Source organism: Rattus norvegicus, chromosome 2 (assembly GCF_036323735.1).
Source record: "Rattus norvegicus strain BN/NHsdMcwi chromosome 2, GRCr8, whole genome shotgun sequence".
NCBI lineage: Eukaryota > Metazoa > Chordata > Mammalia > Rodentia > Muridae > Rattus > Rattus norvegicus.
In genome coordinates, this window is record NC_086020.1 from 119,468,909 (window position 1) to 119,496,285 (window position 27,377).

At 46.0% G+C, this 27,377-nt stretch overlaps 1 long non-coding RNA gene across 43 annotated transcripts in view; it reads left to right on the forward strand.

Annotated features, from left to right (window-relative positions):
- LOC103691527 (uncharacterized) overlaps nucleotides 1–27,377 on the forward strand; it is a 621,145-nt gene that overhangs the window by 572,716 nt on the left and 21,052 nt on the right. For 25 of the 43 annotated variants that reach the window (XR_010064227.1, XR_010064229.1, XR_010064228.1 and 22 more), the window contains one exon: nucleotides 22,678–22,865. This is a non-coding gene — a long non-coding RNA (uncharacterized LOC103691527). Of the gene's footprint in view, nucleotides 1–6; nucleotides 10,275–10,358; nucleotides 10,673–10,693; nucleotides 11,596–22,677; nucleotides 22,866–23,879; nucleotides 24,605–27,377 lie in introns of those variants that run through there. The other 18 variants (XR_010064226.1, XR_005500860.2, XR_005500865.2 and 15 more) reach the window with 8 other exon arrangements.

Sequence of the window (27,377 nt, forward strand, 5' to 3'; positions counted from 1 at the left end):
GTCTCGTTTTCTGTGTTCTTATTTCTTCTCGGTCGCTTCATTTCAGGTGTATAGCGGGTTGTTTACTTCTTTATTTTCGTTTTAGGGTGATGTACTGGGAAGGGACATTTATTCAGTTCCCAGTCCAAGCTAGGCAGTTTCCCTTCTAATTAATGCAGAGACTCTAAAAGAATTTCCCCGGGCTCGGCCAGCCATTGTGATGCATATAGGATTATTCACGTGGTAATGAGCACGTTCGACAGTTCTTGCTCACACATAGGAATAAAAGAAACTTTGAATAAAGAACCAAATGACGGTGTTGGAGAGAGGAGGATATTCCCGGAATTCAAGCCAATGGACAGTATAGAATGGATATATTTGAAAATTAATATATCTTAGAGGTATATATAAAGTTTACAAGAATCGACCCGATTCAGCCTCCCAACTTAGAAACAAGAAAAGGGCTTGGTGTATCTGACCCAAACCAAACACTTCGGGGAGATACTCAGGTTCAAATGTTTTGCAGGACCGAAGAGCACTTTTTCCGAGTTGAACTCTTTTAAGTGATTACCCCTCTGCAAAAAGGGAGATGCCTCGTTCTTCCTCATATCCCACCATATCTCCAAACCAAACAGTTTAAAAGCAGAAGAGGCCAAAGTATTTTGTTTATCAATCTAGATGCTTTGATAGACTGCAGCTGAAGAACACTCATTGCGTTGCCCATTTCATTCAGTTAGAAAACAGTTCTCAAGATGTGTAATTGCGTACCTAGACTAATAATAATAAGCAAATACTTTTTAAGAATAATTTCATTTTTAAGAAAAGAGATAGTCATAATTCTACCTAGAGAGGGCTTGCTGCTGTTGCTGCCTGTTAACTTCTTTTCCTTTCTTTTCTTTTTATTCTGGTCAGCGAGGCTTCATTTTCAGTCCAGAGGGGAATTTAAATGTTGCTTCGACTTTATACACAGACTAGAAATCTGTCCCAGGATGAGCATAGACTCTACCCTTGCTTAAGTCTTTTTCTTCCACACCCACCCCCTCCGTATCTTAAAGAGTGTTAAAATATTTTTGCTGAGCGGGAGTAGATTAACAAGGTTCCTTTGCCAATGCCGGAAAGCTGGTATCACAGACCATCCCAGGGGAAAATGGCTCACATTAACCACTAAATGAATATTTGACAAGGGCTCATTCGGAGGTATTATTACTATAAATGTGTCCCTACTGGACTTTTCAAGGTCAAAGAGCAACGCCTCAATTAATTATTTAGACTGCTAGTAGATTTGGATGTAATAGCTGTACTTATTTCTGGGAAGCGACACGTTCTTGCAGTGGAGAAACCTCCTGAGACTGTCCATCAGAAGCATCTCCGATGGAAAGGTGTGTGAAGCCCTGGCTTGCCCAGGCTGACTTTTTTTTTTTTTTTTTTTTCATGAAATGTTTTCCGGGGCCAAGGGAGAGAAATACTCCCCCCTCCCCGAACCCCCATTTCAGCTTTCAGTGACTATTTTTAGTTTAAGAGGAAAAACAATATAATTTTATGTTCATTTTGGCACGGTGTCTAGCAAGATCTTCTAGAATTTGTGATATGGGGGGAAACTGGGTGGTATTTCATATACCATGTGCCTTGTCTAAATAGCAAAGCCCCTCCCTGTCAGGCTTTGAACTTTAGGTAGGGTACACATTCCTGCTGGTCAATAAAAGCAAGGGTTTGAAATGGAAGGAACCAGGCTCAGTGTACTGAGTTCTGGTAATGGCAGAGTAAATTGAGGTGCAAGGTGGTCCCCACTTCTATTGGTCTGAATGCTGTGAGGGGGGCGCATTCCTGCCATGTCACAGGTTTCTCCATGACCCTAGGTAAAATGGTAATCGAATGATTTTGAGAGTAAGATTCCTTCACAATAATATAAATTGAATGAATAAGAGATAAGCTGGGGGGGGGGGGTAGTAATTACAGCCCAATTCATTCAGCTTTTCAGAACTTTTGTTGTAGGCACTCCATTGACTGGGTTTGAGCTGCCAGTTTTCTCACATTAAAAAGGAGCTGATCAGCGCCTGGGGGTGGGAGGGGGGCAAGGGCTACTGCTAAACTGCATAGTGCTGGGGTCTTCATTTAGAACCATTAGAAGAGCGAAATTAAACCGTGCCTTTGTGTGTGCGTGAGGTTTATACTTTTCAACTGCTCACAGTTTATAGCTAACTGCTCTGAAATTGAGGTCTGACTGTGGCCTGCTAGTTGGCATCTCTTATCTGTCTGTCTGTCTGTGTCTGTCTGTCATCTATCTCTCTATCTTGTGATTGAAAGCACTTTTGTCTCTGCTCCTCCCCCCCCCCATTCCTTGCTTTTGAAAGTTTTGAGAAATAGACACTCATATTTTTCTACCTGGAGTTTCTTTTGGCTATAACTGTTAAAGGCCACGACTGAAGCTTGCAATCCCTCCCACACCCCCACCCTACTATTACTTTAAAATAATTTGCATCTCTGTGGGGTTTTTTTTTTTCTCTGTTTTTGTTTGTTTTCGGCTGCTTCTCCTAGCTCTTGGAGCTAAGACTTCTTTCAGGCTCCGCCTGGGCCTGGGGTTGGGGATTGACTCCATCATATTCTTACCTTTTTTTTTTTTTTTTTTTTGACCTGACTTGAAAGATGTCTGACTGCCTCTCCCTAGGGACTTTATCTAGGAGATGGACCCCTTAAAAAAGGGAGAAACTCTGGCTTTTACTGTGAGAGTCTGGATAATGTCCAAAGGCACACAGCCTCTGGAAATTTAAAATAAAAGGCTCAACAGCGCTTTCCAAAGACAGGGAAATGGCTCAAACTGCAGGATTAGGTCGACGTCTTTCATAATTATTTTCTATTAAAAACTTTCCCGGAAATGTGTTTGTGACACCAGCCGGGAGCCTCCTTTCTTCTAGGGATGCTGGCCAGCTCTAGTATTGTTATTCTCCGCGAGGATATTTTCCTTCTGTGGCCTTTAGAAAATAATGGACGACTCGACTTTCTTGTTTTGACTAACGAAACCTCTCTTGGAGAGACTGGAGTACACAGGTAAGCAGGGATTTCTCTACTCAGAGCCCTCTTTCTGTGTGCGGTTCCGGATAGATTGTATTTTGTACTTTGGTAGAACGGGAATAGTGCTGATTGCCCGGACGCTGGTGTCAGTTCCTCTCCAAAAGCAAGCGGTGATCTTTTTCATTTGAAGGACGCAGAGATTTATTTGCTACTTCTGGGCCAGCGTTCGCACTAGAAGTAGTTTTTTCTAGTTGGCAGGCAGGTCAGGTGATTCAAAGCTCGGAGGGACCATTCGTTTTATGACCCCATCTGCTTGTCTATAGCGAGTCAAGTGGACACGGATGTATAAAGATTTCGGCGCTTTGAACCACTTTTGCTTCTCTAGGCCCAGGTTCGGCAGGGCTGAGCTGAGAGCTCTCCAGCCTCCTGCAGGCTGCCTGAAGGGAAGGGACCGCAGGGCCAAAGCCTGGAAACTGTGGCGTGGTACCGACTGGAGTTGGTAGCTAACCTGGACTGACTAGGACCTGACGTCACTGCGGCCAGGCCCCCATCCCCAGAGACTCCCCGAAAAGCTGCGGAGGGGTTCCCAGTGTCTCTGCCCTGCCTCAATACTGCAAGGAAAGAAAGTTGCCGGAGTTCCTTTGCTGTTACAGAGTGCCCTGTCTCCTGCGCAGGAGCCCGAACCCTCTATATGTTGAGTTCCTGGCCTTCTGGCTTCAGACCCTCAACATCAGAAGCTGTTGAACTAGGTGTTATCTTCTTGATATTTTATCCTAGTCCTTTGCCTGTGGCCAAGCCATACTGGGTTCTTCCCATACAAGATCAGAGCCAGAGAGCACTGGTAAAAATGGGAGAGACTTTGAGAGATTTTGTTTTGTTTTGTTTTTGGAGGAGAGGGAAGCAGGTCGGGATGAGCTTGCCCTTCACTTCCTAAGGCATGAAGTAGAGATAGCTGTATAAGACCACCCCCACAACCCCCTACATCTACTAGCTTGATTGGAACCTGAGATTAACTGTCTAGCAGAAGGTGAGAGACAGGGAAGCACGTGCCAAGGTGGCCTCAAAGCTGTATACAAAGATCCTGCCCTTGTTAGGGTCCTAGGCAGTGACTGATGTTAGTCTTGGAGGGGGTCCCTCTTCTCACCTCTTTATCACCCCTCCTGACTTAGGGCTAGCCTGGGAACTCACTTTGAAACTTTGCCATCAGCATGTATCTTCCTGAAAGGAAGAATATTGGCAGTTGAGACTGGAGTTGCCCCCGCCCCACCCCCAAAGGGCAATAAAATGGTGACTGTATTAGAAGGAGCAGTGATTTCTCCGCTAGCATTCTTATCCCTGGAGGCCAGGCCAGAGTAGGGTAATGCCCCTACCCCTGCCTTGTGATGTCAGAGTCTGCAGCTACAATGGGAGGTCTACACAGGAAAGGAAACACCAGAAAGTTCCTGACCAAGCCAGTACAGTTGACTTCAATCATACTAACAGATCTAGTTTCAGAGGCCCCCGGCCTCCCCAACATTCAAATGGCTGATCTCCCTTATAGATAACCCCAGATCTGCTCACACAGGGCCCACATACCTCTACAGCAGGACTCTCTTCCTTTATGTGTGTTTTCAGAGTTGAGTGATCTGCTATATAGATTTGTTCTGAGATCAGAATGAGTTGGTCAGCTGTGTTTTGTTTTGTCTTCAGACTCTTTATCAAATTAGGCCAGAGGCCTTCCTAGACGCACCATGGCTTGTCTGTTTTCAACCTTCCTGGGTCCCAGCCACAGCTTTGGGCTTCTAAAGTCTTCTGGCTCTGATGTCACGGTGATTGTAACAGTTGCCTCTGGCTTACCATTGGCATACCATTTCCATAGTCCTCATACTTCTACTCCTGGAGATTTATATAGCTTTTAGCCAGAGCTACATTAGACCCATCTCAAAATAAGAACAATAGCATGTTAGAGTCAAACACTTGATTATAGACATCCCCCAAGGGAGTTAAAAATGAAAACCAGTTGGTAGCCGGAGTGTGTCTAAGATGGACAGAACCACTGGTAGACGAACATCCTTTGGTGTTCCTGGAGGGACATTGCCCAGGATTTCTTTTCAACCCTCAAATCAGTTTCATTTTTTTAATTCCCTTCCAAGGCAAATGGTCTGGAAACTGGACTTTATTTTCTGATATGGGCCCAGAATCTCACAAAATAGTGATTCCACAAAAGTCAGTCAATGCTCCAGTCTGGGCTATTGCGTAAGGTATCCAGTCCAGTGAGACTGAAGGAAGCTTGTCTCTCAAGGTCCCCGTTCTGCTTGTTCCCCTGTCTTCTCTCCCCCAGGGAAGGTGCCTCAGAATCTAGTCTTCTTGGGAGTGTGTTTACTCCAACTTCTGGTAAACCAGACTGAATCCAGTCACCAGCTTTCCAAACACCCTCTCGTCAGCTTGAAATAGTGCAAAGCATTTCAGAATCCAAGATGGCAAAGTAAACCTGAGCATATGGAGGTCAGGCTTGGCTGTCAGGAAACTGATGTAAATGTTTAGCTCACACCTCAGGCTCCAGCACTCCCCTCTTTCCTCCTCAACAGCCTTCTCCTGGAAAGTGGGTACCCTACCTCTATTAGTAAGCTGGTTTCCCGGCATAAATTATGAGTATGTATCAAGTGGGCCCTTCTGCTAAGATTAATCAGGACCTATTCTCTCTTGCATGTTTCCGCTTTGATCCCTATAGGAAGTTCTCCCTGCCCTGTAAGCAATGTCATTCTACAAACTTACTATTTCCATATAAACTATGGAGGTAGGTTTCAAGAGAGAGAGAGAGAGAGAGAGAGAGAGAGAGAGAGAGAGAAAAGCAGGTAATCCTCCCATCCCCCACCCAGCCCCAGGAAGCTTTCCAAGTTAAGGACACAAAATATTTCATGGTTAGTTGTGTGAGCTTCTAAATTAGCTGCATATAAAGTATTTTAAGATTTTTTTTTTTTTTTTGGCTGTCACTGGCTGGCAATACTCATTTTGTGTGTGTGTGTTGGTTTGAAAAGCAGGAAGAAATGTAATGAATTGAGTGCTGTCAGAGATGTCTTCTGTTTGAACAATCTGCAACGGGCTGAATGGCAGGGACTCCCTCATCCACTGCAGGTGCAGTAGAGCTGGGAAAGGGGGAGGGGGCCCTCTGTTCAGTCAAAAAGCAGCATTTCCCACAATAGACCACACACTGGTGGCCAGCGTGACATCGGCTCACACTTACATACTTTCCCCCCATCCACGGTTCTGAACCGACAAAGTGGCCATACAGTAGCCTTGCATAGGTTCCTTTAATGAACATTTTGTGGTTCCTATGGCCAGCATTGAAATCCATGAGCCCTGGGAGGAACAAACAGGGTTTTAATCGTGAGTTCCAAACTCAAATCTATTGCTGTAGATATTAAAAGTAAGCGGATCGCTCTGCTCATACACAGAATCAATGCCTATGATGCCCAGATTTGCTAGGATCTGAGAACTCTGAGTTAAAAGTTTTTCTGAGACTACTTAGGTTCCAAGCCTGGGTCTTGCAAGTCCTGTGAGATCAAACAGGAAAGGAGAGAAGGCATGAATTTCGTGTATTTGTTTAAATGTAAAAGGACCTCTAGTATTTTATTATGCGGCATGAGAGGGCTAATCCTACAAATGAAGGCGCGTTAATCTTCCTGAGCACAGTCCAGTCCCCTTTTGAATTGGTTTTACTGGGGAGAGGGGTGGGGAGGATGAGAAGGGGGTCAGGAAAGGCGGCAACTGTTTTAAAACTCTGGACAGAAATGCGACCACCCTTTAGCTGCCCTTGCTGGCAACTAGCAGACGCTAGAAGAGTTTTCCTCTTCACACTGGTGTGAGCTCAGGCCTGGGTGCAGCAAGTTTTAAATGGAATTATTTAAGAGTGAGAGGCTACTGGGAACTTGGCAGTCAAGGCCCTTCTTTGAACATCCTGCCCTACCCCCACGGTTTGTGCCGGGTTTTAGTTTTGGATCTGAAGATTTAGGGAAAGACAGATACTTTGCTCAGCACCACCCTAGCCTGTGATGAGAGGGCGACACCAAGGTGGTCCAACTAACAGACAGTTCCCATTTATGCTGAGGAGAGTCACTCACTGTTTACATCCAGTTAAAACGCATCCCTCTAGCCAAGAAAAACAACTTTCCAACACCTCTCCTCAGTAAAACCTGTTTATGATTCACTTACACACTTCGGTGGAACTAGGAAGGAGCCCCCTTGCTCACCTCTGGATTAGAAGAGAAGCCGGAAGTGCGCCGGGTGGTTCTGAAAGGGATAGATAGTAAAGACCAAATTCTGTAAAAACCCCGAATCGCAGGAAGAGATGTCTGAGAGGGAGACAAAGCTCACTTGCCTGTGGTCTTACGGCAGGTATGCCTATGGCGCCTACTTAAAGCCTAGGCCTAGAAGAAGTGCTCCGATTCCCCCGTCCACAGCGCCTGCAGCTTAGGCTCTAACGTATCTTCCGGCCGGTACACACCCACAATTAATCTTTCTTATTAAAGCCTCCATTCGGTACCCAAGGGGCAACTCAAACCTATTTAGATTTCCTTGGTTGGCTGCACAGATTTAAGTGGGCAAAGAGTTATAAACCTAATAACAGAGGGCGCGCGCGAGAGGGATTTGAGTAGAGAAGACGCAGGATTCACGGAGGGGGGGCGGAAGGATGCTGTGGGCCTTGCCCACGTCTGGAGTCTGCCTCGGGTTGCAGCTGGAGCTATGGGGAAGGCAGTGAGCATCCCGCGCGCGCGCGCCACGCGCAGCGTTCTCGAGTGCACCTGCATCCCGGCCTCTTTGCTCATCCCACAGGTACTCGAGGCGCCTCTTCCTTCCCAGAGAGGCGCCATCCTCAAAGCATCCCCAACAGGGGAACTTGCAGAGAACCAGGAAAGGTTTGCACTGTTTGGGATTAATTGAGAATAATTAACACTGGACACGGTTAATCACCACTTCGCAGCTCTCTTCCCTCCTTTCGGGCCTGTGGTGTCGGCCTCTTTTGCTCCGGCTGACGATGCGGGTGGGTTTGCTGGTGAAAGTGAAGACGTCGCGGTAGCTGTCACCCAGTTCTGCTGTACTTTTAAAGCGCTCGCATATTGTTTGATTACAAATTCGAGTTAATATGATCTTTATGGCAACATAACAGTGGATAATTGGCCTTTTTTCTCAACAACAATGTAAATCACAATCGCTTTATTATTTAATAACGTCAAACGCTTCGTTGGATTGGCCCCGACCGAGAAGACCTTTTCTTTCTCGACAGTATTATGGGGGAAGGACAATGAAGATCTAATTGTGGAGGTTTCATAAGTTGGCTCCGGTAAATGAACAGCTTCGATATGGAAGTCCCAGCAGATGTGCGCACCGCTAGCTGTAGAAACTCCACCCCACCCCTCTACCCACCATCCAAACACACTGTTGGAGGCTTTCTGGGGTGGCTGTGGTCCACAGAGCCTAGCAAGAAGTTCCCAGGAGCAATTAGAGCTTGTATCGGGCTCTTTACATTGGGGATTTATCATTAAGGCATCCAGTCAGCTCACCAAATTAACACGACTTGCCAATAGGCACAACCCTTTGGGCGCCCTTACGGTCAATTTGGCTGTGGGACACGCAGAGCAGGGGTCTGCGTTTTGTTTTGCTTTGTTTTGGTTGGTTGGTTGGTTGGTTTGGTCTTATTTTGTTCTGCTGTGGGGTTTTTGTTTTTTGATTTTTTGTTTTTATTTTTTTTAAACGAAATCAGTATTGCAGGGTCTTGGAATATACTTGTCTCAGACAGTTTGGCAAGGGACTTGAGCCATTATTTCTCAAATGCCTGGGAAAAACTGAGAATACCCAGAGACCCTCTCACGAGAAAGACCACTCCTGGAAGGAAGGCGTCCCCGCTGCTAGATGCCTCATCAACCTTGTCCCCAAAGGCCCAATTCTAAGGGCATCCACCACTGCTTCTGCCGTGGTCAGAAGACCGCGGACGCTGGGGTCTTCTGAGTAGCAAGCCCCAGCCTTTGGAATTCGGGTCAGAGGAGAGCCTGCAGAGGTTTTGTTTTTGTGTGCGCCCGCCTCTCCATTTTAGTCAACTAATACTGCCTGTCGGGGGAAAAGGAACAATCCGCTCCCACCCACCCCTCCGCGCCTTTCTAAGATAAACAGGAGGTGCGAAACGCTTCCCAGCACACGCGCCCCGGGGCCCTCCTCCCACTCCGCGCGCCAACCGAGCATCTGTCCCCGCGTCCCCGAACCAGATCTGGGTGACAACTGCCGGTATTCCTAAACAGTCCCACTGATCGCCAACCATATTTACGTTTTTTGCAAACCTCCCCCCAACACACCACTTTACCCTAATCCTGCCACTTCTCTGCCCACTCTCTCCTTTTCTGAGAACTTAAAAAGAAGAGAAAAGGATTGAGGAATTGAAAGTGGACTTTCAAAAACGAATCTTTGCCCACAGAAACACGCACTCGCACTTTAAAAAAAGTAGTATTTCAGCACAAGGAGGACATTTGGAAAGTTTCTCTTAACAGGAGTCGGGCACATTGCTATTCTTGTGTGTTGGTCGTCTGGCCTCCCCACCCGCGGCGGACAATGCCCGCATTGAGGCGCGGTGGCCTGCAGGCAGCGGGAGGCTGGGGACTGCGCAGCCTTCCTCCAAGAGGCCCGCAGCTGCGGGAGCACCAGGATGGGAGCAGGGGCGGGGAGGCCGGTCGCCGGAAGGACAGCCGTTAGAAGTACCATTTTTGCCTCAGGCCTTACACTAAAGCCTGGCTTTGAGGACCTAGATACAGTGCTGTATGAGACATAGGGGGTGGGGAGAACGACTCAACTGAGGACTAGTTTCGCATTTTGTTTCATTTTAATTGTTCCCCCTCCCCGCGCGCTCACGATTTTATTTAGACACGGAATATTGCACCCCAGGCGGTCCAACCCCACAGACTTCACTCTTAGGCACCACCTCGTCTTTTGTTAATATCTCAACCTCGGGCTCTGACGCTAAGCAGGCCTCCACCTTGGTGCCAATTTTTGTCTCACCCGAGCCCTAGCACAATGCAATCTCGCGCTGGGAGTACGGTCCCGCAGGGGGCGGGAGAGCCCAGGCCAGAGACTCGGGAACATTCTTTTCTAAGCTCGATTGTTTTCTCCCTCAGAGCACACCAGCACCCAGGGCCATTGCAGAAGAACCTCGAGGTCAGCAGAGGCCCTCGGAAGGGCGCCACAGTGGCTGAAGCTGGCGTCTTAGGGTTTAAAACCTGCACCCCGCCGGGTGTTGGGACCACGTGCTGCGCCTTCGAAAGGTGACGGCGGCCGGGCTGCAGTGCCCAGTGGCGGGAGATGGCGCAGGGAACGCCGCAGCCCCCAGTGGCGACGGGGGCGGGTGCTGCGTGGCAGAACTGGCCTCAGCGCTGAGTGGAGAGAATTATCTGGAGCGTGCTTGATCTGGGGCTGCGTAGTCAGCTTCTGCTTTATTTGTTTGTTTGTAATCTCATATTTAGCAAGCCAGGACGGTGGCAGCGAGGGAGAAAGGAAGGGATGGAGGAGGGGGCTTCGCGCTAACCACACCCCTTCCTAATGAGTTAATTTCCATATTTGCGTCTCCCGCTTCTAGCGCCCTCTCTTTCCGGGCGCCTCCGTACAGCGGCGTCTTGCGCAGCTCAGACACTCTCCACTTAGGAATGAAACAAAAAAGCCCCGGGTAAGAGCAGAAAATTGGTCTATTGATAACATTCGCTCCGAGTGTTGATCTTGGCATTGCGGGCAGCCGGTTAGTCTCCACCCCATCCCCCAAATGTGTCGCACAGGGATTGCAGAGGGTTTGCGGACTTGCTAGCTGACTGCAGACAGACGCTGAGGTCCCTCCCGCCTCCAACTGCCCGACCTTCGCGTCCTCTTTTCTCACAACTTCGCATTTCCACCCCTCTCTCAGAGTAAAAGCAGTGGAAACCTAGCCAACCCAGAAAAGGAGGGGAAATAATCTCAAACAAATGAATCAAAAGTGAAAGTTTCAAACTAGATACGGACTCTGGGGGAGAAAGATAAAGTTTTGTACTAGAAAAGGTGTGCTGCACGAGGTTGGGAACTGGCTCTAGGTGGACACCTGTAGGAATAGATTAAAGAAAGCTACGAGATGGCATTGCCATCCATACACCAGGACAACGGAAAGTTGTGGCAAAGACAGTAAGGAGTTTTGGAGATACGGGAACTCAAAGCCACAAATCAGGACTTCTATCTGGGTTGTCTACAGTCGGGTGGAGGTTCTGTTCAAAAAGTCAAAGCAAGAAGCAGACCTTCCCAATTGTTCACCCTCCCTGTCCCTCCCCAGCTTGGTGGCTTCACTCCTCTCTGGCTGGAGTGTCCAAACAGCTCTCTGGTCAACGTGAACTATCCCAAGAAACTCTTTCCAAACTGGGGAGCAACTTAGGCAGGGAGCTTTAATCAAGATTTGTAGCTCTGCGAGGAGCAACGACAGCAAACATCCCGCAGGTGTACGCCGTAACTCCACCATCCGGACTCCAATGTAGATTACTCTGGCCGCGTTTGATCGGCTCTTTGAAAGCCTTTAACAATTGCCTGTGACGAACGACCCGGCTCAGTGTTTTTCTGAATAAAGCCTTGAGCGTAAGTCCTCAGGGTCTTTAAAGAGCTCCAGTTTGAGAGTGCGGGGGGGGGGGGGGGGGCGTTTTCGGTTTTGCTTTGAAGGAGAAAAGGGGAAACGTTCGGTTTAGTTTGTTCCTCCTCAACTTTTAGTTGCTAACAGGTATCACTCAATGCCAGTCAACGCTTGATCCTTGTCACCTTTGCTTGCTATCTTCCAGAAGCTGTATATCACACACTGTGTCAAGAACATTGCTTTTCCTTTTAATAATGTGTTGTGTATATATGTATGTACATATTGTGTTACGTCGTGTTAATGAAATGACACAGTTACTAATTTTCTGTCTTGTCAGTTAACAACTGCACTTCCTGCTCACTAATGTCTGTCGAGGTAGTTAGAATAAACACTATTATTATTACCACTTTAATACTGTCCTAGTCTCTTCTCTGTTCCTTCTAAGACATATCTATCTATTCAGTAAGAGTTTGACTGGAACGTCAAAGTTTTCCAAAGTAAAACTCATAGTTTACCACAGCCCCTTCCAACACCTTGGCACCAAACCCCAACACCAAAATTTTAAAAAGGAGGTGCTTCTGGACTTGCCTTGTTTGCACACAGTGTTTGCCTAAGGGGAGGGAGGTGAACTTTTGTCTGAAGCCTACACTAAGCAGAACTTTGATTTCATAGAGTGCCAACAGTTGCAGGACTTATCATTACCAGTGTGGGGAACACACATTTGAATTAAAGGCCCACTCCTGCCACTTCAGAGCATGAAGGGTCACCCGTAAAGGACTGTTAAGTTTGCCTATTGGAAAAGTTGGGTTTTTTTTGTTTGTTTTTGTTTTTGTTTTTGTTTTTTCTGTACTAAGTCACCCTGGAAGATGGGGAAAGCCACTGTTTATTACCCAGTTCTGGACAAGAACAGACCCTCAGTACCTAGGGGCTCCTAGCTCTGGCCAGCAGGGGGGATGGAGGGGGCTCTTCACAGCAACCCCCTTTGTTCTCCTGAGCTCTTCCCTGATTTCAAGCTTCACTCGCCCCGTCCCAAGTTTGTGTGTTAATGATGCTATTACCATCTGGCCTGCCCTACTTTCCAAAAGATATAAATCTCCCAGCTTGGCTGCCCACGTCATCACTTAAGTGCCACCATAGCCAGAAGGAAAAGGTGCTTTCAAGGCTCAGATTTTTGTGCTCTGACTGCTCTGGCACTACTCCTGGGCTGTATTTATAGACTGCACATTGAGCGCAAGAATACGCCTCAGAGACAGTACATCCCCAGGCCTATCCCTCCAAGCCAAGGGAGACCTGTTACCGGGAAGAAGAGAGACTCCAAATGATTTTCCCCTAAAACTATTTTTTTACTTTATCCGCGTGCACCAACCTCCTTTTTCTGTGCTTGCACACTTCCCTTAAAAGCCCTCCTCTTGGGCTAGTAAAGGTGTCGGCACAACTCCCAGACATTCTGAGCGATGTGCCCCTCTGTGGCCATCCTTTTCAACAGGAGAATGGATCATCTCTCTGTGGGAATGGGGGAGAGCGAAGAGAGATAAAAAGAAGGCTGCGAAGCAACTTTTGGGAGCTGGACAGCCCTCTTAAACTCCCACTTTTAATGGCGCCTGGGTGTGTGTTTTTCAAGCAATCTACACACTCCTAGCTGTCTGTCAGTGGGGGGTTTGGGTGGGGTTTTTTGGTTTTGGGTTTTTTGTTGTTGTTGGTTGGTTGGTTGAGGTTTTTTTTGTTTTTTTGTTTTGTTTTATTTTGTTTTGTTTTGTTTTAGCACAAAAACTGAGAACATATAACAGAAGTACTAGCCGGCTTGTGCATGGTCCCACGAAGCCCCCCACTTTTCTGGCCTGGTTGCTGTGAACTAAACAGAGCAGACTTTGCTTCTAAGCACAGATGGGCTGAGGGTTCAGGCTCCTTGTTGGTTTGAAAAGTTCATTCCCCCCACTTTCAAGATTTCTGGACTGTTTGCTCATGGACAGTCATAGCTGGGCACTTCTGTTGTGCCCAGTCTCCTTTCTTCCAAGAGGCAGACTCCATTCACATCAGCCAACCCTACAGGTTGGAGGAATCAGAAGGGTCAACTTCCCGGATTCCTAAGGAAACTCTTCAACATCAGAGGAGTTTTAGCAGGTGAGAGCTGGAGGGCGAGCACGCACACACATGCACACACAGATGGACACCATCGAATTTTCATCTTTAAGAAAAACTATTTATATGTCATTTGCTTATGTATTCCTACTACCTTATTTGAACTGAGCACAAGAGGCACAGGAGTGACCGCTCTAGAGCACACCGATGAGGCTGTTTGCACGAGTCTCTTTATTCTCTTCTCAGTCCATTTTCTCGCTTTTTTCTTCCAAACTCAAAAAAAAAAAAAATCTTGTTTAGAAATTTGTATCCCCCCCTTTCCTTCTGAGAACATTACTGAGTTGATATGAAGAAGCTGCAGAGGATATACCATTTAAGTAAGATGCACTTTTAATCACTGGTCATTAAAATGGTTATGTTAAATATACTCAATTACATGCATGACTTAACTCTAACAGTACTTTCTATTCTCCCAGCTGCTCACGTATTCCTGAACGGTAGTCTGCGGTGGAAACTTGATTATGCTGAATCCATACATTTCCATGGATTTCATCAGCCTAATTAATGCCTCCGTGTGGTCCTGGGGTCTGAATGGACCTTTTACTGTCATTTGAGGTTGAAGGCAGTGTTGGAATGTGGAAGTTTCTCTCTCTCTCTCTTTCTCTCGCTCTCTCTCTCCCTTTCTCTCTCCCTCTCCCTCTCTCTCTCACTGGCACTTTGGGGATTCCACTAAGCAATGTAGGTAGCAATCATTTAAAAAAACAAAAACAAAACTATTACATGGCAAGGAAACCCGTTCAAATGTCAGGGGAAAAAAATAGACTGGTTCTTTATTTGCATGTTCTTGATTTCATAGACAACCTCCAAATATTTAGTAAGGCAGAAATACCACCATACTATTGAATCCCAAAACTGCACTGAAAAGGGAAAGTTGGAAATAGATTTACAACCGGTGACTGAACCCGTTTCTTTTGCTCATCAAAGCTGCCCTGCTCCGTCCTTTCTTCCGGTTCCATCACTCCTAGACTGTTCCCCTCCACTGCAACTTTCATCTTTCCAGAGGAAGCACTCAGGGCGTGTTTTCACAAGAAACTCAAATCACCCCCCAAGTGGGTGACTCCATTCTGTCTTTTCAGGTGTAAATTTACATTTGAATACTTCTCAACCTCGCTGACCCCTGCTATCCCTGGCCCTGCCTCCACAGAGCGCCTGCCAATCTACAACCCCACAACTTGCTAGGGCAGGCAGAGGTCGAATTTCCCAAACTCCACCCCTTACCCCCGAGACCAACAAGTGCTCAGACTTCCCAGGAGAGATAGCCTGATATGTCTGTTCTTAGTGAGATGCATATGGAAGAATTCCTTTTAAGATGTATCTTCTTGGTGACTAAAAAGAGTACAGAGAGAGACAGAGACCGAGAGAGACAGAGACAGACAGAGAAAACAAAAAGAGGTGGAGATTCTGGAGCCTTTAAGAAATGTAGGGGTTGGGGATTTAGCTCAGCGGTAGAGCGCTTGCCTAGCGAGCGCAAGGCCCTGGGTTCGGTCCCCAGCTCTGAAAAAAAGAAAAAAGAAAAAGAAAAAGAAAAAAAGAAGAAATGTAGTAGCTCAGACATGATGTGCTGGTACATTTCTTTACTCCCAGCACTTAGGAGGCAGAGACAGGTGGACGTCTGTGAGTTCGAGGCCAGCTTGATCTACAAGTGAGTTCAAGAACAGCCAGGGATACACAGAGACAACCTGGGGGAAGGGGGGAAATGTAGCTACTCTGTCAAGTGGACACTGGAAGTTTTCCTTCTTAGTCCCCCGAGGATTTGTGCTTCCAGGGCCAGCCAGATTCTTTACCATTGGCCTAGAACTTGAGTCTGCGGAAGAATGTCATACCTGGTTCCCCATCTAGTGAACAGAACCACAGGATTTCAGATCTATAAGCTTGGAACGTCACATGTGTTATGCTGCTGTAATGATTTTTGTACTATGAGAGTATTTCAGGGTTGGAAATTAGCCTTTTGTAGGGCCTGGCTTGGACAAGGACAGGGACTCTAGATGAGACAGTGTACCGGAATTGGTGGCCTGGCATATACTGTGGGCCATTTAGACAGATCAATGGAGACTCAAATAAGTCTGTAAAATCAGCTAAGACAAAGCTTAGGGAACTGACTTGGAACTGACATTCAGGTGGCCAGACCCTTATGAGAGTTTAAGACGGTTTGTTCATTAACTGTAATGAATTTAGGAGGTGGGAGGCAGAAGATAAAACATTGACTATTTGAGACCAGCCTTGGCTACAAGGAGGACAGTGTATTAAACTTGGGAAGAAAGGATAGGGCAGTCTTGGAAGCATACCATTCCCCACCCAGCAGCACCTCACTTCAGACTGGGATGGTATTTAGTCAGTTCTATAATGGCAAGAAAGGCTAACAAACTGATCAAATGTCCAGTTAGCTGTCTCGATAAACATCAGAGGTTAGCTGATCACAGCTGGCATGATGTTCCTGCTCCTGACTTTGCCTGTCCCACTTTCGCTGGTGACACTCGTTGCCAGTGACTTGGTACCTGCGTGGACTTTGTCCCTTCGTGTCCCCGTTGCTGTTCTAGAAAAGCCCGTGGACCACGATCATGGATGAACTCTGCTGTGTCCACAGTCCTCCAGCAAAGTTGTCGGTCAGAGCGCCTGCTGGGCATGCGCGAAGCATCCGGTTCAGTTCGCCCCGCACTGCATCAACTGGGTGTCTATGGCGCATGTCTGCAATCTCAGTACGTGGGAGGCACAAGTTCAAAGCTAACCTAGGCCTGAGCCCTTGTCTCAAAAGACTAATTGGAATGTGTCGGGTGGCTTCTGAGAGCTTGTGAAATGAGGCTGATTTGAAATCCTGGCCTTTTACAGAAGCTCTGGTTGTTCTATTTTCTTCCAGAGCTAAGTGGGTGCAACATACCAACCTTGACTCCAGAAGGCTGAGCAAATTAGAGGTGGGGTGTTTCATTGTCAAACCAGAGATCTTAATGATGGTAGATATAGGAAATATGGACTCCAACAGCCGTGGTTTAGCAGTGACAAGTGTCACACATGATGCTATAAAAACGGTAAGCTGTGTCACTTGACCTGCTGCTGTCTGGTTTCCCTCTAGCTTTCTTCTTTTGTTTGTTTGTTTGTTTTGGGGTCTTTTGTTTTGTTTTTGTTTGACTGGTTGGTTGGTTTTGCTTCTGCTTTTGCAGACAGGGTTTCTCTGTGTAGCCCTGGCTGTCTTGGAACTCTCTTCTCTCTGTAGACCAGGCTGGCCTCGAACTCATAGAGATCCACTTGCCTGTGCTACAGGAGCGCTGGGATTAAAGGTGTGTGCCACCATCATCCAGCTCCTTCTAGCTTCCTTATGCATATATTTATTTACTTACAGGGGTAGTTTGATGTAGGAACAGGGCAACTGTGTTACTTGCGGCACAGACTGACAGAATTCTCAGAGTATCTTTTACCTACAGTGTGTAAATAATTTGTGGTGTGCCACTTAGCAGTCAGCCATATGCCTTCTTAGCAAAGTTTGGGGGAGGGTTAACGTGTTTTCAGTAGGATGAATCCCAGAGTAGGTGCATCCAGTAATGGGTTTTTAAGTGAGCTCCAATGAAACAGGCCGCTGAACTGAGTAGAAGGTACCAGGTCACGGATAGCAGCGTTGGTCCAGTCAGAGGTTCCTCTTCTCCTCCTCTGAGTGACATGCTAGCCTTCGAGAGGCAAACTGCAGCAAGGCCAAGCTTGTCTCCAGCAACGGGGAAGTTGGGACAAAGGCGATTCAAACTGTGCCCTTGTTTTCTGGAGTTGCAGGATTTAGATGCTGCAGGACCCTGGCAGTGGCCCTGCAGACTGGCTTTGGAACTAACTGTTCGGCGCTTGGTTTCTGAATTCTACTTTTAAATCCAAATCTGAATTTTTTTTTCATCAGTTCAGGGGGGGAAAAATACCTAATTTGAAATCCTGTTATAAATTCTACGAAAGCCAACTTAGAAGAGCTTAGAAATAGCTCTGAGTCCCGCATCTCAATATGCTGTGCTGGCTCCTGCGGTTGTTTCTGAAAGAAGAAAGGGAACACCTGGTCTCTAACCAGGAGAAAAGCGGATTCTGGCATCTCAGTCGCTCAGTGGGGGCAGGCCTCTGCTCTCACAGTGATCTCGGGGAAACTTGAAGCTGGTCGGGTACATCAGCCAGCAGAACATTTCCCAACTCGGGAAATGCCAGTTCATGTCATTTCTATGGCTAGGAGTTGCTTAGGATCTGTGACAGCTGAGGTTTTCCTATTGATTTTATGACGGTGTTGTTCATAGCGCTCACAAGACTGAGGAGAGAGTCCAGTTTAGCAAGGTGACTCTTAACTCCAGTGCTGTGCCTTAATCAAAGTGCGGAAAATGAAATTCAAGCCCTAGAAAGTGCAAAGGGGAATTCAATTTTGAACCTGAACTTTTATAACTAACTAACTCAACCCTCAGAGGAGGGATGGGACTGGCTGTTTAATTTGAATACTTATGATCAACAATCAGACGCATCAACCTTAAAAGAAATCATATCTTAGAAAGGAGGCAGAGAGGTGGCTCAGCAGTTAAGAATACTTGCCACTTTTGCAGGACCGAAATTCAGTTTCTAGCACCATGTCAAAGCAGGTTACAACAGCCTATAAGAATCTGATGCCTTCTGCCCTCAGTGGAGCACCAGTATTCACACATGCTGGTGCACACACACACATGAAAAATAAAGATGTTTATTTCTTCCTTTTCTTTCCTTCCTTCCTTCCTTCTTCCTTCCTTCCTTCCTTCCTTCCTTCCTTCCTTCCTTTAGTAAGAAACACCAAGTGTATACGAGGTCATTGTAGGTGTTTAAAGTTGCTTCAAAATTTATGAGCACACGTGCATGTTGACAGCAGCCGTTAGCAGCAGCGTGAGATGGGCGGAGGCCGGAATGGAGGCACCAAACGCACATAGCTTTGAAAGCTCCTCAAACTCACATTTTAGTTCTTAAAGATGTGCACATATTCTTATGACATAGACATAGAGGAGCAAACCGTTTTCATCTTCTGCATTATTTTCTCTGTGGTAGGGCACAGGCAAGCACACTCATCTCGGCGGAAGTCCAAGGAATCCCAAGACCCCTGGACTTCAAACAAACAAACATAAACACCTGGGTCAGGAAAATTTGTAGGTCAAGGATGCCTAAGACGTGGACCTGCACCTCAGGAAGCATAAGAGCAGGTGGAGCAGAGAGAAACCCTGGTGGAACTGGGTGATTACAAGGAAACCAGAGCAAGAGTCATCAGTGGAGGTAGCTAGAGAGCTCTCAGGTACCTAAAGGTCTGCTGGTCGGAGCACAAGCTGTGACCTGGGCCAGGGTCTGCAGCTCGCCCCACCTCACCATTTGGATCTGCTCACACCACCTTATTTGTTGCCAAGAGCCGTCCAGCTTGCTGCAGCCCTGTTGCCTGCCGTCTGTCAGCCTGTTTCATTGCCCGCAGTAACGTTTCCTGACGTCTCACTCTCCAGCACTTGTACTTTGGGATTAAAACTAGATGCTGGAAGGGGCTGAGGATGTAGCTCATTTGGTAGTGTTTTCCTAGCGTGCAGAAAAGCCTGGATTTCCCACATAAACCAGACACGGTAGCATATGCCTGGGACTCTGAAGATTTAAACATAAGATATACAGCAAGTTGGAGGCCTGAGAACAAACCTGTGGCTGAGAGAAGCATCCTAGGCACTGTTCACCATAGAGACAAGGTCCAGGCTAGCAGAAGGAGCACCCCAGCCATTTGATCATATCCCTGTACAGGTCTTGTGAGTTCTGGTGATCTGGCTCCTCCCGTAGTAACACTCCTCTCTTCCCAACCCATCACCTCTGTGGGTGGGCTACGCTTGATGTTGAGGTATAAAAAGATACATGTATGTGTAAGTATGTATACGTATGCTTGTGTTTATGTGTGTATGTTTGGCGGGGTGTGTGTGTGTGTGTGTGTGTGTGTGTGTGTGTGTGTGTGAGATTTCCATTCATCCATCACCTGGGTAATTCTAGGTCCTCCCTGAGTATTGGGATTCAGGCTACAGTAAGGCATTGAACTGGAACCTTTACACACCAGCTAGGCAAGCCTTCCATCAACTCAGCTACAACCCCAGCTCTGCGTAGTGGTGCACAGCTGTCAACTCAGCCCTGGGGATAAGGAGGCAGGAGAATCAGACACTGAAGTGTCTTCCTACAGTGTCCTTGAGCAAACTGGGAGGGAGACCCTGAAGCCATTAAGGTGTTTGCTTTGTTTGTGTTGTTTTCTATTTGTAGATGAGTGACTATTGTGTGTCCAGAACCAGGATCCTAGACTTGAAGTCTTCACCTTTCTATGCCCCTCTTTTTGTACTGGGGATATCTACGATGGCCAAGAGTGTCTTGGGAGCAGGTAGACTGGGCAGATGGACCATTTGCTGGCCTCACCCATCTTTTCTGACAATCATCAAAATTCATTATCTATCGAGTTCTGTTTACAGAGCATCCGCCGGGTGTGTGAGGGACTCTAGCTTCAATCTCTAGTGCCAGGACAAGCAATAAACAAAATAGTAGTCAAGGGCTTGCATGTGGCTCAAGTGTAGAGCACCTACCTAGCATCAGGATTCCGTGGGCTCCATCCCCGGAATGTCATAAACTGGTCTGGTGGCTCACACATAGAATCTCAGAAACTGGAGGCTGGAAGAACATTGGTTCAAGGCCATCCTCAGCACCATCGTGGTTAAGAAAGCAACCTGGATTATATGAGACCTACCTTGTCTTGAAAAAACAACAACAAAAAAAGTTGCTGTTTAATTACAGTTCAATTACAATATCAAGATTTCTGTGCATGTTTATTTATTTATGTGGATGTGTGGACATGGAGGTCAGAAGATGTCCTCCTCGCACTATATGAGTCCCAGAGATTGAATTCAAGGTGTCAGGCTTGACAGCAGTGGCCTTCTCCCACTGAACCATCTTGTTGGCCCCAAAAATTCTATTTTTAGACATGTACCTGAAAGGGTACTAGGGAGAGCAAAACAAAAGACAAACAAACTGACAAGTTTTCCCTGTGTGCAATCTAGTTTTAAATCACTCGAAAGCAAAAGGAAGAACTATTTAGCTGGAGGAAGGACAGCAGAGAGGGGGAAGTGGGATGGGGGAGGGCACACGTCTGAGCCTCTGTTGATGCATGTATGTGACGGATGGAGCCAGTGTGCTCTAATAAAAGACATCCCATCTCCAACAGCTTCCCAAAGGCCTATGAAGGATGCCAGGGAGGCCTTTCCACATGGGTTGAGTTGCCCATGCCACGCCCATTCAAAGAGCAGGGCCATGTGTCTAGAGGGGCAAAGGGATCACGTCTGAGAAGGACAGGGTGTGGCCAGGCCATCAGCTCTTTTCTCCACTGGCTTCACCCCTGATCAGGGACACGTCCACCCCTCATTTCCACAAGCCTTGCCCACTTTCTTCTCTCTGTCCAGCTCTGGACTCCACTTCTTGTTTCTGTTTGATTTTAGACAGGGCTTCTTGTAGCCCAGGTTAGCCTAGAACTCACCGTATAGCTGAGGATAACCTTGGGCCTCTGATCCTCCTGCCCCCACCTCCTGAGTACTGGGATATAGGCATGTGTCACCATACCTAGTATATGCTGAAAAGGATCGAACCGGGCCTTTACAGGTTAGCAAACCTTCCACCAACTCAGCTACGACCCCAGCCCAACTGAGCATAGCGGTGCACAGCTATCAACTCAGCACTGGGGATAAGGAGGCAGGGGAATCAGACACTGAAATTCATTCTCATCTGCAAAGAGAATCCCAGGCCAGCCCGGTGTACATCAGACCCTATCAAAAGAAAAAGAGGAGGAAAAAGGAGAAGGAGAAGGACTAAGAAATAGTCATCTTTTCCCTCACTCATTTCTCCTCTGGGGCTCCCTGGACATTTTTCATAATTAAACCATGATCTAACCAAAAGTAAGAAAAGGCGGGGGAGGGGGGTTCTCCCAAAAGTAATGAGTAAGAGAAATATGAGGCCACTCCGCAAAGACTGAAAGCAGCCACAAGTAGCAGCCAGAAGGAGGAAGGAGAGGATTCTTCTAACTCCCTTGTCAAGGTTCTTGGGTCCTGGAGGCAGGCAGCAGCAAAGCTGGTGTCAAATGGAGCAATGTTAAAGCGACAAGGTGAAGACATGTTTGGACAGTCAGCCACCCTGGGTCACACAGCTCCAGGGTAACTGGGCAATCTTTCCTGCCACTAAGGGAGATAAACGGAAGGCTGGCAACTCCTGTTTGACATCAATTAAAACCCGAGGGTCACTATTATCGGCCATAACAACTCAAGAAAGGAAATTGGAGAAATAATATCAACAACATGACCTTGCTGTGTTCCATACAATCCACTTCCTGGGAATTGTGAAGCTTCTCAAGGCTCAGGACTTTGTTTCTTTACACCTGGGTTTGTGGAGTCTCTGCTCACATTGTTCCTGGAAGAGTAGCTTAAGTGGTTTTGCATTGGGTACCTGAAGGACTGATGTTGCTGGTTGATATTCCCTGGTCTGTCAGGGGGCTCAGCAGGCCCCCAGGTCTCGAGTGGGTTCCAGTCAGTGGGGCCTCTGGAGTTCACACTTTGCTACTATAAATTTATCTGTAAGTCTTAGCGCGTGCTTCACGCCACAACACGCCTGTAGATCTTCACCATTAGAGAACATTCAGCTTGATGAGTTGCTAAATAAAATATCCGTATCATTGCATAAATGTTTATGCAGAAAATGAAAAATGAGGGCTGGGGTGTAGCTCAGTTGGTGAAAAGCTTTCCTAGGGTGCAAGAAGCTCTGGGCTTAGATCTCCAGTGCAGCATAAACAGTGGTGGAAGCAGGAGATTCTGAAGCTCAAGGGCATCACAGGAAAAAAGGAAGGAAAAATGTCGGGGGCGGACTGACAACTAGAAAAGATAACTGGAGGGTCTTGGGAATAAGAGATTTATATCTTATCTTTTTTTTTCCTTTTTCAGATAGAACCTAGAAATTATATTCTCTTCAAGATCCATGAAAGAGAACCTGACTGCTTGCTTTGGTCTGAGAGTTCAGACATCTCTTCTCTTAAGAAAGTCTTCATTTCCGTTTGCTGAGTCCTCCTGTTTTGTCATCGCTGGGCCCTGTAAGAAGTTTGCCAGGAGGTCCCCAGAAGTAGAAGGACCATGTGAGTTCATCTCAAACAATGGGTGGCACCACAGTTTTAGTGACTCACACAGTGGAGAACCAACAACATTCTCTCTCTGTATTTGGTAACACAGCAAAGTTAACTTGAGCTCTATCCTTCTATGGGCATTGTGAACAAAAGATGAGAGAGAGAGAGAGAGAGAGAGAGAGAGAGAGAGAGAGAGGGAGACAGACAGACAGACAGAGAGACAGAGAGAGACAGAGAGACAGAGACAGAAATGATTTCTGAATTATACTTTGTTTCCTTTTAAAATTAATTTTAAAACTAAGATCAATTAATCAGTGATACATGCCTGTAGTCCCAGCCCTAGAAAGAATCAGACAGGCGAATCTCAGACTAAGGTCAGCCTGGGCCACTGGAGATTGTTTCAAAGAAAACAAATAGCCAGTTGGGCATGATGGCACACACCTTTTTTTGATCCCAGAGCTTGGGAGGCAAAGGCTAGTAGGTCTCTGAGCTCAGGGCCAGCCTGATCTACAGAGTAAGTTCCAGGCTTGCCAGGGCTAGACCAAGAAACCTTGTCTTAAACCAACCAACAAAACCCACAGCAATGAAAACGGGTTACCTTTAAAAAAAGGTAATTTAACCAGATGCGGTGGTTCATGCTTTTAACCCTGGCAATTGAAAAGTAGATGCAGGCAGCAAGTTAAGACTATCCAGGTCTCCATATTGAATTCCAGGACACTCAAGAGGACACTCAAGAGTACAGATTAGAGAGACTCTTTTTAACACACACACACTCACATACACACACGGGACTTAGTGAATACATAGATTTGTGTGCATTCTGTTCCAGGAAGCCAGTGGTGATTAGAGAACAATAAACATTGTTCACAACAGAAAGCACCTTCAAGATTAGCTTAGAACACTTATCTGTCACTTCTGTGTCACTTTTGGTGTGGCAGTTACTACATTTCTATAATTCATCTTTTGGGGGGAGGCTCGGAATCAATATGAGATGATATATGTTTACTTCTTTATTTTGTAAATCAGGCTCTCTATTCTAAGCTGGCCTTGAACTCATGACGAATCAGAGGATGGCCTCAATCTGGGATGGACATTTCCAGCAGAGAAATGCTATCTAGACCAAAGACATTGTTTTACTATACAGCCAACGGTTCTTTAAATGCCCGGCAACCCTCTCTTCTCCGGTGCTTGATGGTGTGTGTGTGAAGAAGTGTTCCTAAACACCGGCACAAAAGAGTGGGCATACATCAAGCATACAAGAGGTGGAGGAGAGAGGGGGCCTTGCCGATGCCTCAGATGAGGTGGTGGATGAGAAAAGCAGGGGTGGATCAGAGTAGACACAGCACTCAAAGTCTGGTTCCATTTCCCAGAAGTAATCGTTCAGCTTCTACGTGGTTTGTCATTGCCAAAGTCAAGACTCAAACCCAGGCCCTGACCACCAGAGACTGTCAGTTTTCAAGCTTAAAAAAAAGAAAAGAAAAGAAATACTTATTTTGATTTTCATTTAATTTCATATTACGCCCAGGAACTATTTTAAGGAATTTTGAGTTATAACCTGTGACCAAAAGTCAAGTAGCAGTTTTTCTAATGCGTCTGCATTTGCTATGAAGAATCAAAACCATGAGAGTATTTTCATTGCCTGGCACTTTATAACAAGGTCAGATTTGGTATTAACATGAAAGAACATTTGATGGTTTTTAAAGCTTCAATATTTATTTTGTTCTAAAATAAAGTACTTTTCCCCCTCTCTATATTCTTTGTTATGCATAAAGTATTTCTAGGGTTTTTTTTTTTTTTCATTTTCATGTGTCCAGGTATTTTGTCTACACATATGACAGTATACTGTGTGCATGTCTGGTGTCCATGGAAGTCAGAAGAGGGCACTGGATTCCCTGGGACTTCAATTACAGACAGGTGTGAGCCGCTATGTGGTTATTGGGAATTGAACCTGGGTCCTCTGAAAGGGTGGCCAGTGTCCTAATCAGCTGAGCCACCTCTCCTGTCCTGGGTGTTGTCTTTAACATACATATTATTTTTGTAAAGTCATTTGTTACAAGATTAAGTATTAATAGCAAGTCTTTTGGGAGTTTTTCCCTCCATAATTTTATTATTTCAAGGGAGGTCCAAGGAAGACTCTTCACTCAAGGGGGAAAAGTACCCTGAGCCCGAATTAGAAATAAAAATGTTTATTCAGAGATTTCTCCCGGTAGGTAAAATTTATGCTGGGTCTTATTTCAGAGTCGATTATTCTCTGAGAGGAGCAGGGCAATATTAGGATTTCAAAGACGATTGTCTTTGTGTCAAAAGTGACGTTGTAGAAAAAGGTTTGCCTGTGACTCATTCATATGTTGTCAACAATCTGACCTCAAAAAATAGGAAGAAAAGAAGAAAAAAAGACACGAAACAAACATAAAAACAGTATCTGCTTCAAACACCAAACTTCTCGGTTTGGAAGAGCGTCTTTTAGGTCTTTATCAATATCCAAAGTATAAACAAGTCAAAAGTGTCTTTCTTTTTCTTTTGAAAAACATTAACTGTGATACACATCTCTGTGAGGTAGGTTTTAACATATTTTTTCCTATTTTTTCCCCCTACTTCATTCAGTAAGAAGGATAAGCCTTTAGAGTATCCAGTCACCGTGGTAACTGCCAAAAAAATTCTCCTGAAGTTTGAAGAGGTCAGTTCTTGGGGTCGACAACTCTGCCCTCTCCCTGAGCCCAAGCAATGCTGGTCCTGTGGTTGGAGTGTCAGGCCACATCTGACCGTGGGAGGTGCTCCACTTTGGCTCAGAGAGAAATTTTTTGAGTCAGTTCATGGCCTAGACTCTCCAGGTGGCCTCCAAAATCAATTCTGACCTCCTGACCCTGTCTCACAGAGGCATAGCATGCACCCTAAGTAAGGATTTAGCCAGAGACGACAGCATTTGCTGAGTGTTATTGGGGACAGTATAAACACTTTAACAGGCAAGTGAGGGGTTGTCAGCCCCAGAAACCATTAAAGCTCACGGAGCAAAACAAGGAACTCAGCTTCCAAAAGTTACAAGTGCTCTTGTATCAGATTCGGATTCCCTACCTGACTAAAATCAGGTTTATGTAGATAATAAAACATTGTTACTCTTTTATGTATTTTGCTACAAATAGGCAAATAAGATAGGAAGAGCTACAAGGAACTAGACAAAGCTAGAGTAACCTGTGGTAGAAAAGAAAGCTAATTATTAAAAGTCATTAGTAAACAAAGAACTTGTAGCATTGTTAAGTAGTAAAGTGCCTGCCTGTTTTGAAATGTTTTAAAGGAGGAATCTTGACAGTGATGCCTTCTCTGGACAATGCTGGGCAGTGAGGATTGATGATGGAATTGTGTGCCTCACTCCCTTGCTACTTTGTAAAGCAAATGACTAATAGCCTCCATTTGGATACAAATTAAGGAAAATGTGTAAATAAGGAAAGTAACATCACACGTGGCTAAAGAAGAAGACAGAGAGAGGAAAAAAAAAAAAAAAGGACAAAATGTAACAGCATCTCCCTGAAGAGTTACAAGTAGTCAACAATTCAAGCTATCTAAAGCCTGCAGAATAAAACCAAGGAGTATATACCCTTGTAAGTCTATTAGTGTGTGCGGGTGCATTTATGTGCACACACGTACGTACACACACACACACACACACACACACACACACACACACACACACACACCCTTACTTTTTGCAGAATGCACCACCTCTCCTGGGAGGGCACCGTTAGGCCACTCACTGAAAGAGGCCCAGAAGGGCTCTGCCTTGACCTCAGCTGAGCTCCCCCATCCCTATTTGCTATTCCCCCTTTTCCAGCTCTGCAAATGGCAAGGTCCTTCCCCATAGGAAGCAGCTGCCATGCCTTTCCATCTGATTCTTTTGTGAAAATTCTAAGTGAGGCTGAATATCCTTTGGGGTGCAGACTGGGAGGGGGTGCTCCACACACGCACTTCCTGCTCTAAGGCCTGGGCCTTACTAGCTTCTCAGTCCATTAAATCCCTATTATAAAACTTATCTCCACAAAGCCTATTATAGTATTCTGAGAACAAACTGGACCATGAATAACTTAGTTGGAAGTGTAGATTATTTGCTACTCGAGAAAAGTTAGACATGACAACAGCTTAGCTAAGAAAACAGTGATTCATCTTAAATAGACGGATTGAGAGTTCAATAAAGATCACCTTGGCTGTTTCCTCTTCACCCTCACTTCTTTGTCTTAAGCATGTCCCAGTGATGCTATTGTTCCCCAGGACAGCATAGATCTCACAGGGATGATGCCCTTCCAGCGATGGATCTGTAGACAGATTGCTCAAGGGGCCCCTGCACTCAGATGTGAGATGAAATGACAGGAATAGGATCGTACATAAATCAATTTCCCAATTAAATACCATTATTATTTACTTTTCTTTAATGGGGTCCAAGCATGATGGCATCATGGTTCACTCCTTGAATCGCAGCACTCCTGAGGTGGAAGGCAGACAGTTCTCTGTGAGCTTAAAGCAAATCTGGTCTAT